Genomic DNA, 22,280 nt, shown 5'->3' on the forward strand with positions numbered 1-22,280 from the left:
GAGCTAGAAGCAGTCAAGTGGCGGAATTGGCGGCCATTTATAAAGCAATTGCTACTGCAGTTGATAATAAATTCAGTGAAATTGTCCTGGTGACTGATTCTGACTATGCACGAAATAGCTTTGTGGAGTATTTACCTGGAAAGCGAGAGGCATGGTTACATACAACAAAAAGCCACTTAAACATGGAAAAATGATACAAGCCATAGACAAATTGGTGTCAGAAAATGATTTGACAATATACTGGAGAAAAATTTGTGGGCATTTAAAAACACCCGGAGAGGATAAGGAGAGAAATGATAAGGCAGACCACCTGGCTAAAATTGGGGCTGTGATGGGAAAATTGCTACCTATAGATGATTTACTGGGTGAAATACAAATTGATGCAGTAACAGGTTCTAAAACACCAAAGGAGACAGAGCAACCAGTGGTACAGTGGGGTCATGATATGCCAGACCAAGATTTGATTGAGGCACAAAAGAATGATCGAATTTTGGGAATCTATTATAACCATTTGATAGATCCTGAACAAAACCCTTTAACAGAAAATGATTGTATAGGAAAAGAAGAGTTGAGGGTGCTATTAAAGAATAAAAAACGAGTTAAACTGCAGGATGGACTCATGATTAGAGAGTCCATAACAGGACAAATACAGTGGGTGGTACCCCTTTCATTCAGAGGGCTAATGCTACAACATGCACATAATGCAATAACTGCAGGCCACAGAGGTTCACAAAAAACATTGGAAATACTAAAAGATTATGCTTACTGGCAACATATGTCCCAAGATATGGAATTATATACTAGAGGGTGTCTAGTATGCGCCCAATTTAAACCTGCTTCACCAATGCATAGAGCCCCATTGATGAAAAGAGGCCTAACTCTCCCATGGTCAGATTTGCAAATAGACTATGTAGGCCCTTTAAAAAGGTCGAGCAGAGGAAACCGTTTCATTTTAAGTGTGATATGTTTGATGTCGAAGTGGATTGAATGTATTCCTGCACCAGATTGTAGTGCGCAAACAGCAGCCACATTGCTGGTGAACCATGTGTTCTCAAGGTTTGCGTTGCCACAAAGAATTGAGTCAGACAGAGGAAGTCATTTCACAAGTACTCTAATGAGTAAGGTATGGCAAATACTGGGTGTGAAAAGGAAACTACATATTGCATATCGGGCAGCCTCTTCAGGTGAAGTTGAACGGAGCAATAGGTCTGTTGTGGACATATTAAAGAAATTTGTGGCAGAAGCAGGTTCCAGCTGGGATTTACGTTTACCGTTGGTTTTGATGGCAATCAGATCAACTCCTGCCAAAGCAACAGGTATTAGTCCACATGAAGTCCTAACAGGTAGGAAAATGGTGTTACCACAACACCTACTATACAGAACACATGAGCAGACACTTGTGAGTGCATCCACAGTTCATGAGTACATTGATGAATTGAGGAAGCATTTGCAACATGCATTTGCTTTTGTGCAGAGAAATCTAGAAAGAGCTGCTGACAGTGAAAAGTCATACTATGATAAAAGAACATCAGTGAGAGAATACAGTATAGGGGATCAGGTGTATAAGTTTCATTTTGGAAAAAAAACAGAAAAATTCTAAATTTCTAGCAGCCTGGCAGGGGCCATTTCGATTTATAGATGGGGTTTCTCCTGTAGTTTATAACATTTTAAAGACTGAAGGTGAAACAGCGATAGAGCAGTTTGTCCATGTAAATCAGATCAAGCCATGCCATCCCAGACACGAGATCAGGCAGCCTGACCATGTAGAAACAGAAAGCCCTGGGGCTACTGCCCACTGATGCACACAATACAACAGAAAGTCCCTTGAACACAAAAAGATAAATTATATGGGTACAGTCAGGAGGCAGTGACAGAGAAGTTAAAAAGTTGATTATTATAATGGCACATAAACACTGTAATATCATGTATGCTTATTTTTTTTTAACCTGTGTTTAATTTCAGAAAAAAAAAATGTTTTATTTTTGGCAAAAGGGTGAAGTTAGTATTGTGCTATATACTTAATCTGTTTCTTTTCTATTTGATTTAGAACATTAACTATTTATACCGGAGGTCACGGGAGACGATGGAGTCCTGGAGTCCCCTGGATGAAGACCAAAAGATGCCTGCCTCCGGGTGGAGGTGAAGACAAAATAACCGGAATGCCAAAGAAAAGATGACTTCTATAGAAAAGGATCCAAGAGTACCAAAATGAAAGAGTACCCGAATGAACCAAAAGAGGCAGACAAGTTTCCTGACATATGGAGTTCCACGTATTTATTATTTTAATTAATTGTTTTAATCTGTTACGTTAATTATTTGTTTTAGTTAGTTGTTTTATTTTATTATTTTCAATTGACTTCAAGTATAAAAATGAAACACTAAACTATGGACACTTCTATTGGGAAGGCAAATGTAGAACATTTTATAAGAATTGATGAATTCAGATGAATTTTAATATTATATTGATTGAACAGTGACTTTCAATTTTCATCTTCACAACAAGAATGTTAATTGTATTGGATTGTTACATTTTGAAAGAGGAGCAAGTTGGATTTTTTCCAATTGTGTCTCGGATTAGCCAAATTCTCAAAAAAAGGAGGGTATATGTAGGATTGTATAGCGTGTTTTGGGAGCACAGAGCGCAGCACCACTGCACAGGATCAATGTATAGCATGTTTTTTTGAAATTCAGCGCCACTGCATGGGTTTGGTGCATTGATATAATGTGGTACAGCAAGACATGTGTTATTGAGCATTTTTATGCAGCGCCACTGCATGGGTTTAATGCAATTGCTTCAAGCTATGTGTTGCCAGTGCAACCTATGGACATGTAGATGAAAATAGGCTATGCAGTAAAAAACGATTTCCACATATAAAATGCAAATAATTTTTTCACAGTTAAAAGCATATTTTTACCTGAAATTCCTCTGTTGCAGGAGACACATTTGAGGATTAATGAACTAACCTCATTAACAAAAAACTAACACGCTAACTCATTAATAACATAATGTGTTCTCCAGTGCAAAATGAATGGAAAATGACAGGCTCTGAAAGTCATTATTTAAACGCACATTCAGTTTTTTTTTTCTTTTTGCTCTGTTGTTCTGTCTACAGTAACTGCAGGAAGCAAAGACCTTGAATAAGCAGGAAATCAGTTTGATTACAGTTGCAACTATATAAGCCAAGCCATTGTGTGCAGAGGGTGGTTAGGGCATGATAGAATTTTATTGGTTAGGATCCTTTGGTAGTAGGTAACCAGAGTTTTCTTGTATAATCTCGAGGAAGAAGCAGAGGGGAGAGACATCTTGACACAGCTCGAAGAAGGACTGGGTTGATAGCTGGGGATGCCTGATTCCTAAAGCAGATTCAACTTGGTTGCAGAGACTGGGATTTCCAGTCAACAAGTCCCAGTTTGAGTGACAGCAAATGCTTGTCCTTGCTGGGTGAACCCCCACAGAAGGCGACCAGCCAAAGAAGTTACATGCTGAATAAGCCTGGTAATTATCTCGCTGAAGTGTGGGGGCTGAGTGTGTGCGAAAATATTCAGTCAGTGTAGGAAAGGAGATTCCTGTGCTTTACCCACGTGTTTAATGTTGCAAATTGAATTCTTGTTCCCCGCCACTCTCTTCTCACAAAAATATCTGAAAGCAGACGGGTGGTGTGTTTTATTTTCTCTTTCCTTTGTGCATTTACCAATACAGTGCTGATGATGTGGGGAGATGTTTAGACAGTGCAATTGTCATTTTTAAGGTAGCTAAAAATAAGATTTGGCTGCAGCTGTGCGCACAATGTCATTCAGTATGAGCAATTATAACTAACTGTGTGTGTTGTAGTCTGCCGGAGGTAGAAAGGGAGGCCCGGGACATAGTTCACTACCGTATATAAGTTAGTGAAAAATACCACATGATAGCTCGCTGCCGTAGATAAGACAGCGAGAAATTGCCCATGGTGGCACACTAAAAATGAAAATGTGGTGTTCCTGAAATGCAAGCCTGAGGTCTCTCTAGTGATTACATGAAAAATCTAAACAAAAATAAGGGGTTCTGGATATTGGGGCCACAAATAAAACAAAGGAATTATGCTCACCAAAAATTCCACCAACCACGCATACCAACCACGCATACCAACCACGCATGTCTGTGTACTGAAATAATGCATATCCACTGTATTATTATCATACATAACCCAATCTGAATACAAGGAGTGATTGTTGCTAATTTATTTTTCGGCGGTAAGAAAATACCGCCAGGCCCCAAATCTACACAAAATACCCTACAGTCCATGAGCCCAACTGATGAAATGAAACCTACCAAAAATACTACCTAATAAAAAACTATATACAAAAACGTGGTGCATTGTCCAAGTGCAACCAAAATAAAAAAGAAAAGGAAAGGAAACCTAACACTATCTAACTATATACAATGGCGGTGGGCAAGTCCTGCGGCTCACTCTGTGGTGTCCCAGGCCAGGGCATCATCGATCTCCATGTCGATGTCCCGGAGGCGGCCCTCTGCCCTGGCCCCGAGGTCTCGCAGGGAAGCACTCATGGCACTCTGCCCGCCTCAATGCCCGACGTATCGAGAACTCCGCCCTGACCATGGTGAGCCGCGCCTCTTCTGCCCACCGCCGCTCCGCATCTATGCGCTGGCCCATCCACAGCCACACGGAAGACACATCCATTCCAGGGACCTCCTGCCCTCTGGCCGATGCCTGCCCCCCTGATGTCGATGGCCCGAGCCATCATTGATCCCACCTAGAGCCTGCTCCTGCTGCTGCTGCTGCTGTCCATGTGCCCTGTCCTATGATCCCTGCACATTCTCCATCAGCTGGTCTCCAGTTGTGGTGTCCACCCCTGCTGGTCCGCCGACTCCCGACCCTGGCAGGGATAGTCTCGACAGAGGAGGAGAGGTCCGCCAGAGTGCGTGTCACATGTAGGAACCCACCAACCACGGCCCCTCCCAACAGTGCCACGTCACAATGCTGCTCTTCGTGATGGTGTGCGTTCTCTGCCCAGGAAGAACGCACGTCATCACGAATGTCATGTGTGCGCAACGCGACACCAATCAGGACGGAGCCCATATGTTCATGGGACCCCACGTCTGCAGGTAGTGGAGAGGCAGATGACATGGCACTCTCCCCTACCTGCAGACAGGCCTGGGATGGGGCCTCCCTGCTGGTGCATGGTGGTGCAGTCACAGGGTCAAGGACAGGGACATGCACAGGCCCCTCCGCTGTGACCTATGCTGCCTCTTGACCCTGGCCCTGGACTGCACCACTTGCACCAGTGGTACTACCCCCACCAGGCCCCATGTGCGACTCAGTAGCGGGCTCCGCCTTCTCTGTGGAGACCACCAACCTGGATGTCTCCGTACCGTCTTCCGCCATTGCAAGCCCCTGTGGGGGCTCACCCGGCCCTTCCACCACAGCCGTAGTGGCAGACACGGCACCGGCCCCCTCGCTCCCGGATGATGGCAAGTCCTGGGAGCGTGGCTGAGCCTTGCGTAGCCGCCCAGTGGAGCCATCCCCGCCGCTTGGCTCCACAGCGCCGTCTCAGCCCTATTCTTCACTTGACGCTGCTTAGAGGGAGACATAGAACACACGCATCAGGGTACAGTACAATATTCCCCTAGACAGGAAACAATAACACATGAGAGGCAATGTCTAACGTCACTTCCATCCTGTCCCTCCACAACACATGGGTGAATGCACGCAACACACATGCATAAACAGGCATGGCGCCTGCAATCAACATCAGCATCCATGTACAAGGGCCTCTATTAATCAAAATGTTGCCTTCAAACTCACATGCATCCTGGCTCACACTGATCCCATGCACACACATCACCGGAGGGTCATGCACCATGCCTTGTACACCACAGACACAGTGGATAGACACAGTGCATACAACGGTGACCGCACTGCATGAGTGAATCTACACATCATCACAGACATGTGTCATGAATCCATGGCGTATCCAAGTCACAGACACACTTCTCAGACACACACACATGTGCAACATACATGTACATGACAGCAGCACCCATCCCTCACACCCCCACCCATGTCCAGGAACAGAGACTGGCATGCTCTCATGTGTCCATTCCGCATAGGGCTCCCCATGTTGCATTTCAACACATGCACCAACCATGTGGTTCACACATTACTGGTCTCACATGCATGACCATGATGTCCCTGCACACACACATGCGTACATGACCTATGTCACACATACAGGCAAGTATCAGACAACCAGCACACTGCAACATGCCCTGTCTCACACAGCAATGCTTGGCCACTTACTGCTCGACTCCAGACGGGTCTGCCACTCAAGGATCTGGGCATGGAGCGCTGGGCGTACGCGTTCCAGGACCCTCATCTGGATGGTACTCATGCTGCCCCGGCCCCCCTCCACGATGCGCCGGGGCTTTATGAGGGTCCTGGACCTCAAGTCCTCCCAGCGCTTCTTGACTTGCTTGATGTTGCGGGTTGCCAGCCCCTCCGCGTTGATGGCAACCACAAAGTCGTCCCAGATCCTGTCCCGTTCTTCCTTGTCGGCGCGTGATGATCCAAAGAGGGCATCATAATGCCCCAGGACAAGCTCCACCAGGACACCAACTTCCTTCTGACTGAAGCAGGTGGCCCTCTGCCCCTCTGGCTGGGGGTCGCCAGTGATCTCAGATGGTGTTTGCCCCGACATGGTGACCCCCGAGGCAGGCGTGGGTGGGCAACTGGGTCCTGGGGCTGGGCTGTGGAGCGATGGTATCCCAGTCGGGAGTCTTCTGTTCCAGCAGGGGTGGACACAGCAACTGGAACCCTGGCTGACGTGCAGGCACCAAATAGCAGGGCACGTGGGCAGCAGGCAGTCAGGCAGCAGCAGATGGCTGGTGGGAGCGTGCTCGGGGCTCTGGGGGCAGGAAAATGGCCTTCAGGGCAGGAGCGTGGTCTTCCGTGTGTGTACGCGTGGCCAGCTTGATACAGAGTGAATTGGCAAATGAAAAAAGTGCACGTCAGTGTGAAATCCGAGGAAAGGCCCTTAGCATGTAAGCGCTTCAGCACACGTACGCGATTTCATTGGACCAAAGGCCCTTAGCGCGTAACACAGGTTGAAGATCCCACGTGGTTTTCCATTGCTCTGTATGTGCTTTTTGTGGGGTGCGGGCGTGTGTTTTCCAGCCGTTGGGGTTCACACGCTATTACTTCACAGCGGGTGGGTGTTGGCTACGCGTTCTTCTACACACAAGGCAGAAGGTGAGTCGTATCCTGCTCGCCCAGGGCCAATCGCGTGTGAAACTTCCCGTGAACCCCAGTAATACACGTAACCCACTCGCACAGGGCCAATCGCATGTGACACTTCCCGCGAACCCCAGGAATACACGTAACCCACTCGCACAGGGCCAATTGCGTGTAAAACTTCCCGCGAACCCCAGTAATACACGTACCCCACTTGCACAGGGCCAATCGCGTGTAAAACTTCCCGCAACCCCAGTAATACACGTACCCCACTCGCACAGGGCCAATCGTGTGTGAAACTTCCCGAGAACCCCAGGAATACACATACCCCACTCGCACAGGGCCAATCGCGTGTAAAACTTCCTGCGAACCCCAGGAATACACATACCCCACTCTCACAGGGCCAATCGCGTGTAAAACTTCCCGCGAACCTCAGGAATGCACGTACCCCACTCGCACAGGGTCCTTTCGCGTGCAAAACTTCCCGCGAACCCCAGTAATACACGTACCCCACTCGCACAGGGCCAATCGCGTGTGAAACTACCCAGGAACCCGAGTAATACACGTACCCCACTCGCACAGGGCCCTTTCGCGTGTAAAACTTCCCACGCACCCCTGAAATACACGCACATGCTATTTTTCACACAGTGGGTGTCGTGTTTGTCACGTGCCCGTTTTTTTTACGGCCATACTGGCCTGCCTGTCGATCGCGTACGTTTATTTTGGGCTCCTGGCTGCCACACCATATTATGTGTGTCATTTTTGCACGCACGTGGGCTACTGGGGGGCGCTTGTCTCTTTTTCTTCTTTTTATGGGGTGCCTGTGTGTTGCGTGGACGTCATTTATCCTAGGGGGCCACAGTATGGGACATTCATTATAGCTGTATATGCGTGCTTTTTATTTGCGCACACTTTTGTAATGTGCAGGGACGCTACCGCCTGCCTTCGTGTGGCGGACGTGTTTAGGCCTGTGTGTGTCTTTGCCCGTGCGGAGGTTTGCCCTATTCGATTCCATGAATACGTGTGGTTCGCGTGCGTGTGGGCGTTCCGTGTACTTCCCAGCAGTACTTCCCCAGTTACGCCTTCTTTTTCACGTGTTGTTCCCCATTCTGCGTGTTACGCCCCGTGTCCGCCCCCTTTTTAGTGTGTGCGTGAATGGTGTGCGCTTTCCCTGTGCACGTGGCGCACAGCATTTGAGCTGTTGCAATGACGTGTGCGCCCATGTGCGCCACGCTCGGCTTTGGCGCACATCCCAAGGAAAACACGCGCAGGGACTTCCATGAATCGTACGCGTGCGCGTGCGCCTGTTTTTTCATGCTTGCGCCTGCTTGCGCCAAGATTTTCGGCGCACGTTTGTTCCATGAATCGTCCCCTGAGTTTTTTATGTTTGTAAACTAGTGCTTGATAATCATTATAAGAAAGGCACTCTGTTCTCGTATTAATCCAATCGTGTCTAAAGATTTTTTCTTTTGCTCGAGTGGGATTGACAATGAGAACTTCCAAGGTCAAATCAGCTTTAGCCATGAGGTTATAAATGTACGATATCCAGGTTTTAACAATAGATTTCCAGGGGTTAACATATATGATGATAGAATGGTAAGTATATTGTCAATTCGCACAAAAGTCAGACATTTACGAAATAAGGCGCATAGCCTCCAATGATACTCCGCACTCAAGGAAGTAAGGCCCAGTTCGTGTCTTAGCCAAGGACCAGGTACACATTGAGGGAGATGCAAAACACCTCTCCAGTATTTAGCCTCTAATCGGTGTAAAGCAGTAGAGGAGATAATATTCTTAGTCTCAAGCCCATACAATAGGGTAGGCAGTACTTTTTGTCTCCAGTAGGAGATAGCAGGTCTGATTGTGAATTTACCAAATTTATATAAAATAATTTTGGTTTGAGAAATGGCAGTTAGGATTTTATGGTCTAATATCGTTGAGTGCTAATCAATGGAAGGAGAGCCATCGAATAAGAGCCCTAAATAGAGATATGATGGCACTAAATCCACTGTCCTGTTGTCAATTTTCCAATCAAATTGCATTCTTCTAGATGGTGTTGGAGCATACACAACAACTTGAGTTTTGTTTACGTTGATTACTAGCTCATTAGCATTCAAATATGCATGTAGCACAGACAATAGCCTCTGAAGTCCTAGCGGCGTTTTAGAAACCAATACCAGGTCATCTGCATACCAAAGAGCTTTGATGACCATACCATTCATTTTTGGTGAATCAGATGATACCTGAGCAAAGGATTCACTCACATCACGAATGAAAAAATTAAAGATGGCTGAGGCCAGAACACAGCCCTGTTTCAGCCCTCTAAAAGTAGGTATCGCAGCTGATAACAGGCCGAGCATGGATAGTCTGACCATTATGGTTGTGGACGAATGAAAAGCATAGATAATGTCACACAAGGTTGGTGGACAGTTAGCCAAGAGTAATTTATCCATTAGTTTAACTCGAGAAACAGAAAAGGAGTAATGGTGTATTACATTTTGCTGTAAATTCATAAGGTGAGAGGAATACCTTGATTAAACAGTTGTCCCACATATTTAATGACGAGCGAGAGCCATGGCCTCCAGCACAGAGTTATTTTATTGGTTTTTATCAGGGGGTTCAACCAAATGTAGTGGGACATAAAGTGAGATCTTTTTGAAGTTAGCTGTAATAAATATGATCGAAGGTACCTAGTCGAGACAATAATACTCGTACTATATATATGTTTATTAATATTTTTAATATACGGGCAATCCATTAGGGTGTGTGGGGAGAGCATTGCTTTCTCTATAGCATATCAATTAGGCATATCTGGAGATATAGGGATAAACCACGACTGGACTTGTTTCAATACAAAGGCTGAGTGGTAATTTTTATAGTCTGGGAAACATACTCCTCATTCTGTTCTGGGCATCTTAAACTTACATAATGATATCCTATGTTTCTTTTTCCCCCAGAGAAACTTGAGGATATATGTATCCAATGATTTAAAAAAGGAAACCGGAATATGGGTGGAAAGCATGTATAAATAATAAAGCACAATTGGGGAAATCATTTTAACAGCCTCAAGTCTGCCCCACCAGGATAAGAAAAGAACGGACCAAGAATTAGTTAATTCTTTAACTTCAACTAAAATGTTGGCTATGTTATGCTTGATTATATTCTTCTCTGATGACTCAAGGTGGATACCTAAATATTTGATATCCCCGTTGGACACCATTTCATTCCAAGCCTTGTAGTGTGGTATTTGGCGCAATATGTATTGAGTGGTAATATCTCTGATTTGTCCGTATTGCGTTTATAGCCTGATGCTAGCGAGAACTGTGTTATTATGCTAGTCAGACGATCTAAACACTTGTATGATATATTCAAAAAGAGTAAGAAGCCATCTGTATAGGCCGCCAATTTAATTTTATCCCGTTTATAATTTATTCCGTCTATGTATTTATCTTGTCGGATTGCTTCCAGGAAGGGTTCTAAAGCAAGAATGATTAGAAGGGGTGAATGGGGAAGGAGGAGGTTAAGGGGTTGTTTATAAAGACTGAAGTAGTAGGATTGGAGTAGAGTACTTTAATCATGGATATGAAGGAATTAGGTATCCCATGCCAGGCAAGAGCTTCGAACATGTAGTTACAATCTACTCTGTTGAAAGTTTTCTCTGCATCAAGGGCTAAAGCTGCATATAGATTAGGGGAGTCATGGATGTTAGGGAGAATTCTCCAGAATGGCTAATTTACCTCACCTACTGAGTCCTTCAGCTTTGCTGGATTTCTTGGATTAATTATTTTCACCTGGTAAGAGTGTGAGCCTTTTTTCCCACTCTTACATGTGTTTTGCTGGGTGTGTTTAACATTTTTGTGTTCATAGACTATGGGGCTTCACCTACTGCATAGGAATCATCTTTTTACTGTGTGTTACACAGCACCTTTAGTGCAGTGACACAGGGTTGTCTGTTTCAGACTTCCCATTTTAAACTCCATTTTCTGGGACTGACTACTGTCTCTCAGAACATGTAAAGTTGCCATTGACTTTATTAGTCTTTTCAAATTCACAGACCCAGTACAAACTATCTTACATAGAGTTCTAGAAAGGGTTAATAGTTATCCCTTTTTGTCTGTTTCATTTCATTCCCCTTTCTTTAAGATTTGGCTGGTGGCAGCGGCATCTACCCTATTCGTCCTACTGCGGTCTAGTTAAATAGACTTGGTCCTGTTTTAGGCTAAGTTAGTAGCCTCGAACTAAAATCTGCTGGACCCCATTTACTTTTATTTGATTCCGGCTGAGTTTAATTCACCATTTCTTTTTGTAATGATCTTTCTCGTGTTTTACTCTGCCTGCCAAAGCAGATTTGGTTCCTTTGTTCGCCATCCTTTGGCGGGCTTCTGCACAGAAGCCCTCCTTAGGCGCCTGAATTTCTGAGGGGGACAGGATGTGAGGGAGGGGTTTGAGACTCCCTGCACCGGGTGTCCCTGGAGACCCATGTCGCACTCTGTATGATTGGCTGTGGTCACTGTCCCACCGAGACAGCCACCCTGCTGTGTGATTGACAGCCAGACTGTGTGAATGTGGGAAAACTGCATAAAAAGCATGTCTCTGGGACTTAGAAGGCAGAGTCGCCACTGGATCGAGAGAACCAAAGAGAAGCTGACAGAAGAGGACCTCTACCATGACTGAACCTCCCGGTGAAGCCCTGCTGCAGGTCCAAATCTCCAAACTTCGATGACAGGGAAGATCTGTAAGGAATCTTCTCCCCTTTAGCTGGTGGGACCAACCAGTTCACCAAACTGCAAGCCAGGCCTCCCTCCTCTGGTCAAACTTGCTGTACACAGCTACAGTGAACCGGATAGCCAGAAGGACCGGCCCCGGCTTGGGTTTTAAGGAGCGCACCTTTTATATGTTGCTTTGCTTTGCTGCTGATTTCTTCCCTGGGCAGTGCAGGACCCTCCAGTCTTCCTACTTCATGTCAGTCCGACAATTGCTTCAGGAATCATGAGCCTGCAGGACCTGCCAGGAACCTCTGCCTCCGCTACAGCCTTCTTCTTCATTTAAGGTACTGTTCAAACCCAGTTGCTCGCTCCGTCCGACTGCGGTGAAAGTGTTTGAAATCTTTTACCAATCCGAGGCCTTGTCCTTCTCTATTCTTTAAAGTAACATTTCTTCCGACCAACTTCGTTCCGAACTCTTGGCAAAGACTTAACCGCAAACTACTCTGAACTGTGTGATCATCTGCAAAGACTTTGGTCCATTGTCTTTGGCCAAGGCCTCTTGATTTGATTTCCTCACCCTAGTTGCCTTTTCTAGATTGCCCTGCTTACTTATTTGTTGGTGCTGCTCAACTTCTGTCTAACCTCGTCTTTCCCTCCCTTTTAAATTGCTGGAGTGCCATTTTGCTCACACTTCATTTTGAGCTTAACTTATCCAGAATCCATTGGGTGGTGTGTAGTGTATTAAGAGTGTGATTTTTCTACTTAGTAAATTGTTTCACAACTGATGTGTAGATAAATGTATATTCTTTTACTCAGAAACCTTGAGTCAGTGTTTGTTTGAACCATAGTAATTGCTGTCCTTTGTGTAACTATTGATACTGCTCACTTTACTCTTGAGATAAGTCTGGCTGCTCAGCCATCGCTACCACTTTACTGTGTAGTACAGGCTTGTACCAAAGGTGAATTTGTACTGTCACTTGTAGTCTTAATTATGTGTGGTGTTCCCAAAGGGTACTGCATATGATTCTGCCTAACACTGGTGTACAACGGTGAGGATCAAGTATATTGATTCCACTTAGAGTGGCGCTATTACCTTGGATCAACTAACCACAAGGCTAAACATCACTAAAAAACAATATTAATCATGCCTGATATGGAAAACTACAGTCAGGAGACCATCCTTAGTTACATTGGGGATTATCTGAAAAATCTGTGTAGAGATAGGAATCTCTCTGTTAAAGGCAAAAAGTCATAATTGATTGAAAGGTTGTTAGAGAAACAAAGTCTGGAAGGTGGGTCTGAAATACCTAACCCTCAGCAAATGTGGAAAATGATGAGGATGATAATGTCTGTTATTGATGAGTTAGATGAGGCAGATGTGTCTCACTATGTATGCTTCACTGCTCCTCTCCCTGCTCAGCAACCTCGACTTTTGTCCACTGGGACCCCTACAGGTCCTACACTCAGTCCTGAATTAATTGCTCTAGAAAAGATGAGGCTTGAATTGGAATTTAAACATATACATGCTCAAACTGAACAAAAGCATCACAAACTTAAGCTCAGAGAAATGGAGTTGAATCATGCCTTAGAAATGAAAAAGTTGTCTTTGGAAAATGCTTCCCTCCCAGAGTCTTCTAGGTCTTCCAGTCCTAAGAGATCCCGTATGCCTAAAGATGTTGTTAGTATATATGAGGCTAAGCTTGATATTTTGGATTGGTTGGCAATGTTTGAATATAACCATGGGATTCAAGACATTACAGGGAATCAGTTGCTTCCTTGGCTCTTCTCTAGGCTACCCACTGTTGCATCTGATGTTGTGATGGAGTTGGGGGAGGTAGATAGGATGGATTATGAGTGTGTGATACTAGCTTCAATTGCTAGATTTGGGAAGACCCCTTCCCAGTACCTTAAGAGGTTTAGGACCCTCAAATAGCATGATGGTACCCCTTGGGCTACCTGGGTATGTGGATGTTTGAAAAACTTAGATGGTTGGGTTAAGAGTTACAGAGCAAACACTTATGAAGGTATGAGAAATCTTGTTATGTTGGAGTCAATTTAGGATGCCTGCTCTCCTGAGCTCGGACAGCACTTGGCTGATTCTAAGGAGATAGATCCAAAGAAGTTAGCTAAGGCTGCTGACTTGTGGGTTGCCAACAGGGCTACTCACAAGGATTCTGGGGCAACTCAGAAGAAGGATGAGGGAAAGCTGCCAAAGAAAGATAACACGGAGAATTCTAATGCCTCCAATCCAAAAGAGGGCCCAAACAGCAACATAAGGGTAAACCACAAGGGAAACCAAATCAAGCTAGTACCCCAACTGGACCCAAACCAGATGGCTGTCAGAACAAGCCCCCATTCATCAAAACATTTGGGAAATGTTATGTTTGTGGGTCAACTGACCATGTGAAAGGGGATCCCAGATTTAAGGGTAAACCTTCAGGGGTCCACATTGTCTCCTTTGCCTTCTTCCAAGAGAAAGAAGTACCTATGGCAAGTGGAAACGTTCCCCTAATGGCTGATGAACCCATGAGAGTCTCAGCTAGTGTTTCTTTAGTGTCCCTGGGTTTGTGGGAACAACAGAATTTAGATGTCTATAATTCCATCCCAGATAATATTAAAGAGTATTATAAAGATAGTTTTCTTGTGAATGACCAGGAAACTCCTGCCATCAGAGACACTGGAGCCAGCATAACTGTGGTTGACGAATCATTTTTCAAGGTGGAGAATATTGCTAAGGCACCCAAACGCCTAACCAAGTTAGCTGGAGGCCCTGTGTAAATGCTTACCCAGTTACCAGCTCCCATCCAGTGTAATGATATGACTGTCAAAATACCTGTTAGTAGCAGAGTGAAGTGCCTGTGAGGGTCCTGTTGGGTAAAGACCTGAAAACTCTTGGAGTTGTGTCTAGTACCCCAAGGCCTCCCAGTAAAAGGAAACAGGAGCTCATTAGTCCTGCAAGGGAGAGGACCTTAAGAGGCTCTCCAGAGGAGTTGGTAGAAGAAACTATCACTCCCACTCCACAGGAGTTGCTCACTGCTATTTCTGGAAAGAAAGAGGCAAAGGGGAAACCCAAGACCTCCAGGAAAAAGACAGATAGTAAACCTGTGCTACCAACAAGGACATCCCCAAGATTGTCCAAAGTCACACCCGTGACTCATCCACCTGCTGAGGCAGAGTGTGAGGTACAACCCTTTGTGGTTGATACAGTTTCTGAAGAGTCAGATCTGGAAGAAGACATTGTTTTAGTCGGAGATCTAGACCCTGTTGACAATCCTGAGCTGCAGTCTTTACTGGCACAAGGTGCACCCAAGAGGGCAGACTTCAGCAGAAGACATAGAGTATGTCCTACTCTTGAAGGTCTTCACCTACAGGCAGCTTCTCAACTCGATGGGCAACAGCCTGGGAAGCACAGGTTGCACTGGGAAGATGGCCTCTTCTACAGTGAACCGACTGAGTCTATCCCTGGGGACTGCAAAAAACCTGTAGTGCCCCTAGCAAACAGACTCTATTTCCTACAGTTGGCTCATGAGATACCTTTGGCTGGTCATTTGAGTTTCAAAAAGACCAAGGAAAGGCTCTCTTTATGCTTCAAATGGCCTAAAATGGGTTCAAAAGTTGACAAAATCTGTAGGAGCTGTCACAATTGCCAAACTTCTGGCAAGAGTGGAGCCAAGTATGTGGCATCCCTGGTGCCTCTCCCAGTGGTGGGAGTTCCTTTTGAGAGGGGGGGCATCAACACTGTTGGTCCCCTTTACCCTCCCATATCTTCAGGGAACAGGTTTATCCTGGTTGTAGTAAACCATGTTCCTAGGTACCCTGAAGCAATACCTATGAGGACTGTTACGTCTCAGGCTGTGGCTAAGGCTCTACTTGGTATTTTTACCAGAGTAGGGTTTCCTAAGGAAGGGATATCCGACAGGGGATCCAATTTTATGTCCCACTACATGCAAGCCATGTGGAAAAACTGTGGTGTCACTTACAAGTTCTCTACATCCTACCATTCACAGACGAATGGACTGGTAGAGAGGTTTAATTGTACTATGAAGGGCATGCTAGGTGCTTTAGAGGAACCCCTTAAAAGAAAGTGCAGCCTTCTACTGCCATGCCTTCTCTTTGCTTATAGAGAAGTCCCTCAGGAGTGAGTTGGTTACAGTCCCTTTGAACTTCGCTAGGGCCATCCAGTCAGAGGTCCATTGGCCCTGATTAAGGAGGGGTTGGAGAGTGCTCCTTCCCCCAAGCCTTTCAGAGTGACTGACTATGTGATAGGTCTCCGGAGGAGAATGTCACACATGATGGCAGAAGCTAGTGATAATTTAAAAGCAGGTCAGGCTCTGGTCAAACATTGGCATGAACAGAAGGCCAGCATGGTTGAGTTTACTCAAGACCAGCTTGTACTAGTTATGGTTCCAAGAAGGCAGAGGGCCTTGCAGGACAAATGGATAGGACCATTCAAGGCTGTGGGAAAACTTGGAGAGGTGAACTATCTGGTGGATTTAGGCAGACCTAAGGTGGCTCCCAGAGTCTTTCACACCAACTGTTTGAAGGCATATGTCTCGAGACCAGAAGTGAGATCTTTGCTTCTAGCTTCAGAGGAGGAGGAGAGGGAACCTCTACCTGACCTACTCAGAGGCCAACGTTTGTTTGAGAACATAGAAGGAGTTAATCTCTCTTCTAGTCTGACATCTGAACAGCAGGATGAGTGCATGTTTTTGTTGAATCAGTTTGCCTCCCTGTTTTCGCATTCAACAGATATGACCCCTTTGGGCCAGCATGATTATCTCACTGGTGACTGTTTACCTGTGAAAGGCAGAGGTTACAGAATGTCAGAACATGTGAGATCCCACATCAAAGGAGAGGTCAACAAGATGCTTGATCTCGGGGTTATAGAGCCCTCTACAAGTCCATGGTCTAGTCCAGTTTTTCTAGTGCCAAAGGCAGGATCCAAGGAGTTGAGATTCTATGTGGACTATAGAGCTCTAAATGCAGTCACTAAGACTGATGCCCATCCTCTGCCAAGAACAGATGAACTGGTGGATAAACTTGGTGCAGCCAAGTACCTCATTGACCCAACGTCAGGCTATTGGCTACTAGCCCTGACAGACCATGCCAAGGAGAAAACTGCATTCTCAACCCCAGCAGGCCTCTACCAGTTTAAGGTCATGCCTTTTGGATTAAAGAATGCACCTGCTACATTCCAAAGGATGGTCAATCAAGTTCTGAATGGGGTGGAGGACTTCTGCATGGCATACTTGGATGACATTGCAGTGTTCAGCCCTACTTGGAAAGAACATGTTGATCACTTAGGATATGTTTTGCAGGCTCCTGAGTAGGCCCATCTGACCATAAAGGCAAGCAAATGTCAAATTGGTCAGAGCAAAGTGGTCTACCTTGGTCATGAGGTAGGACGAGGTGAAATAAGGCCATTGCCTAGCAAAGTACAAGCTGTACAAAACTGGGCCACCCCTACTACTCAAACCCATGTGAGAGTCTTCCTAGGTCTCACTGAGTACTACAGGAATTTCATTGAGAACTATGGGTCCATAGCTCTCCTTTGAATGTAATCTCCTCTCCAAAATTCCCTGAAAAGGTTAGATGGAATGAGGAGTGCACTCAAGCCTTTGAAAACCTGAAGAAATCCCTTTGTCAAGCTCCAGTCCTAAGAGCTCCTGATTACCATCAACCCTTCATTGTGCAGACAGATGCATCCAATACATGTATAGGTGCAGTCCTTAGTCAACTGGATGAGAAAGGTAGGGAGCACCCCATTTGCTTCATCAGTAGGAAACTGAAGGAACCAGAAAAAAGGTGGACAACCATAGAGCGTGAGTGTTTTGCCATTGTGTGGCCTCTGAAGAAGTTTAGACCATACTTGTATGGATCTAATTTTGTGATTCAGACAGACCACCAACCCCTAATGCAAATGAAAGGGGAGATCCCAAAACTTCTAAGATGGTCAATCCGCCTGCAAGGGTTTGATTTCACCATTGAGCACAGGTCAGGATGTCACCACCAAAATGCTGATGGTCTCTCTATGATGTTTATAACCGACAAGAGTGAAGAGATTCATCCAGGAGTGGATTAAATCCTCCTGTCACTTAGTCTGGGGGGGTGGCGGGGGGGTGGTAAGTGTTAGGGAGAATTCTCCAGAATGGCTAATTTCCCTTACCTACTGAGTCCCTCAGCAGCTTTGCTGGATTTCTAGGATTTATTTTTTTCACCTGGTAAGAGTGTGAGCCTTTTTTCCCACTCTTAAATGTGTTTTGCTGTGTGTGTTTAACATTTTTATGTTCATAGACTGTGGAGTTTCACCTATTCCATAGGCATCATCTTTTTACTGTGTGTTACACAGCACCTTCAGTGCAGTGACACAGGGTTGTCTTTTTCAGACTTCCCACTTTAAACTCCATTTTCTGGGACTGAGTACTGTCTCCCAGAACATGTAAAGTTGCCATTGTCTTTATTAGTCTTTTTAAATTCACAGCCCCAGTACAAACTATCTTACATAGAGTTCTGGAAAGGGTTAATAGTTATCCCCTTTTGTCTGTTTCTCATTGAAAATTTTTTCATTCTCTTTTCTTTAAGATTTAGCTGGTGGCAGTGGTATCTACCCTATTTTTCCTACCGCGGTCTATTTAAATAGCGTTGGTACTGTTTTAGGCTAAGTTAGTAGCCTCATACTGAAATTCGCTGGACCCCATTTACTTTTATTTAATTCCGGCTAGGTTTATTCGCTATTTCTTTTTGTAAAGGTCTTTCTCGTGTTTTACTCTGTGTGCCAAAACAGGTTTGGTTCCTTTTTTCGCCGTCCTTTGGCAGTCTGCACAGAAGCCCTCCTTAGGTGCCTGAATGTCTGAGGGGGACAGGATCTGAGGGAGGGGCTTGAGACTCCCTGCACAGGGTGTCCTTGGAGACCCATGTCACACTCTGTATGATTGGCTGTGGTGACTGTCCCACTGGGACAGCCACCCTGCTGTGTGATTGACAGCCAGGCTGTGTGAATGTGGGAAAACTGCATAAAAAGCAGGTCTCTGAGACTGAGAAGGCAGAGTCACCACTGGATTGAGAGAACCGAAGAGAAGCTGACAGAAGAGGATCTCTACCACAACTGAACGTCTCGGTGAAGCCCTGCTGCGGGTCCGAATCTCCAAACTTCGACGACAGGGAAGATCTGTAAGAAATCTTCTCCCCTTGAGCTGATGGGACCAACCAGTTCACCAAACTGCAAGCCAGGCCTCCCTCCTCTGGTCGAATTAGCTGTTCACAGCTACAGTGAACCAGATAGCCAGGAGGACCAGACCCTGCTTCGGTTTTAAGGAGCACACCTTTTATCCGTTGCTTTGCTCTGGTGCTGGTTTCTTCCCTGGGCAGTGCAGAACCCTCCAGTCTTCCTACTTCGTGTCAGTCTGACAGTCACTTCAGGAATCGTGAGCCTGCAGGACCTGCCAGGAACTTCTGCCTCAGCCACAGCCTTCTTCTTCATTTAAGGTACTGTTCAAACCCGGTTGTTCGTTCCGTCCGACCATGGTGAAAGTGTTTGAAATCTTTCGCCAATCCAAGGGCTTGTCCTTCTCTATTCTTTAAAGTAACTTTTCTTCCAACCAACTTCGTTCTGAACTCTTGGCAAAGACTTAACTGCGAATTACTCTGAACTGTGTGATCTTCTGCAAAGACTTTGGTCCATTGACTTTGACCCAGCCTCTTGATTTGATTTCCTCACCGTAGTTGATTTTTCTAGATTGCCCTGCTTACTTACTTGTTTGTGCTGCTCAACTTTTGTCTAACCTTGTCTTCCCCTCCCTTTTAAATTGCTTGAGTGCCATTTTGCTCACACCTCATTTTGAGCTTAACTTGTCCAGAATCTATTGGGTGGTGTCTAGTGTATTAAGAGTGTGATTTTTCTTCTGCTATTCACAACTGATGTGTAAATAAATGTATATTCTTTTACTCAGAAACCTTGAGTCAGTGTTTGTTTGAACCATAGTAATTGCTATCCTTTGTGTAACTATTGATACTGCTCACTTTCCTCTTGAGATAAGTCTGGCTGCTCAGCCATTGCTACCACTTTACTGTGTAGTACAGGCTTGTCCCAAAGGTGAATTTGTACTGTCACTTGTAGTCTTAATTATGGGTGGTGTTCCCAAAAGGTACTGCATGTGATTCTGCTTAACAATGGGTAACCTTAAGAATATTCAAAAATAGCCTGGTGTTAGCTGAGGATGACCTGCTTTTAACATATCCTACCAGATCATTTTTAATGAAATGTGGAAGATAGGGATACGTTTATTGAAAAGAAGTTTAGCAAAGATCTTACAGTCAGCATTAATTAAAGAGATGGGTATATAGTTTTGAACCAGTTCAGGGTCTTTATTGGGCTTGGGGAATACAATTAGCATTGCTTTGGAGAAGGATCCTACAGCTTTCTCTTGTGCAATGAATGAGGTGAAGAGTTCATTAAGTTTAGGGACTAATATATCTTTGAAACTGGCAAAATAATCAATTGAGAAACCATCTGGGCCCGGGGCTTTACTTTTCTTAAAATCATTAATGGCTTTATGTACTTCAATAGATGATATGGGGGAGACTAAAGATTGTAAGTTAGGATTTTTGTAAGAATTACGATGTATATGTTCAAGGAAGTCTGTAGCATTGGTATTATTGCGTGCTGTATCTGAAGAATATAATTTTCTGATAGAACTTTGAAAACACCTTGCGAATGTCTTTATCTTTCATGACTCTTTGGCATCCTGATCAGTGATAACAGTAACTTTTGTTTTGTCTTTTTTAGTCTTAAGATGCTAGAGCTTTCCCTGTTTTATTTGAGAACTGATAGATCTTGGATTTTTATTTCAAGAAATTGGAGCATGAATATTCAGTTGCTAAGTTGTTATAATGTATCCTTAGCTTAATAATATTCTGAAGAAGAAGAGCTGCATTCGTTCGAATATAATCTGATTGTATATTGTTTATGAGTTGAAGAATATCTTCGGCCAACTTTTTAAGTTTTTTCTTCTTGGCAGTGGAAAATGATATAATGTGGCCCCTTAATACTGCTTTATAGCAGTCCCAATTATTGTGTACTGAAGTGTCAACTGAGGAATTATCATCGAAAAAGTGAGTATGTTGTTGATGAATAAATATCACAATTTATTTATCTTTCAAGAGTTCAGGGTTGAACCTCCATCTATTATTAGAATGAGCATTCTGTGAACTAGACAGTTTAACATGAACAGAGGCATGATCATATAGTAAGATACTGTCTATTGTGGCCTCTAACACATGATTGGCTAATGATTTAGATATAAAGACATAATCAATTCTCAAAAAGGAGTTATGGGGAGGTGAATAAAAAGTATAGTCTAGATTTGATGAATGGGTAATCTGCCAAGAGTCAATGAGGCCCAATTCCGAAACAACGTTGTGGAATTGTATATGACATTTAGTAGATTTAAATCGTGCATTCGACTTTTTGTCTAGAAGAGGATCAAGGACTTTGTTGCAGTCACCACAAAGAGGTTATTCAAGTGGAATTTTAGAGTTCTGTTTCCGAAATGTAGGCTATGAATTTGTGGGACCATAATCATTTAAGATGGAATATTCTGTGGAGAAAATAAGGAGTTTAACTAATATCCATCTTCCTATATTATCAGTTTATGTGGATAACACTTTACAATGGAGGTGTTTGTTGATGAGAATAATGACCCCATTCTTCTTCCCGTCAGCTGCACTCGACAGCACATGGCCTACCCACAAACGTTTCAATGTATTAGCTTCTGTCTGCAAAAGGTGGGATTCCTGTAGACATGCTATTGAAGGTGTAGACCTATTTAGGTAGGATAGGATTTTCTGCCGCTTAATGGGATTGTGTAGACCTTTGACATTCCATGTGGCAATATTAAGTGTCATGGATGGTGGTCACAGCAGTATATACAAATTTATAGCTAGCAATAGGGCGTTTATAGTATGAAACATATAAGGGAGAGAAACATAGGAGAACAAAATGAACATGGCATGTGGAATGACGAACAAAAAGAACATGGCATTTTTCAACTTCCATTTAAACCAAGAAAAATATAACCAAGTAGTGGCTAACCGGATACAGCCACTCCATTCCATGTACATAAAAGTTCAATGTGTGGTAGGGGCGGAGAACCAAATACAGACAGGATGATCCTCCGCCCCATCCTGGCGATGTAATAAAGTTAATAGATAAGGTAGTGCATATATTAACTTTAGGTGGATATTGGTTTAGATGTGTCCATCACTTCTCTCCTGTGACTTTGGATACATCTGCGTAAGTCTCCTGGATTCTGAAAAGCGTAAGAGTTCCCATTTAGGGTAACGGTTA

This window comes from Ambystoma mexicanum, chromosome 5p, assembly GCF_040938575.1.
Source record: "Ambystoma mexicanum isolate Mex_15411 chromosome 5p, UKY_AmexF1_1, whole genome shotgun sequence".
Lineage (NCBI taxonomy): Eukaryota > Metazoa > Chordata > Amphibia > Caudata > Ambystomatidae > Ambystoma > Ambystoma mexicanum.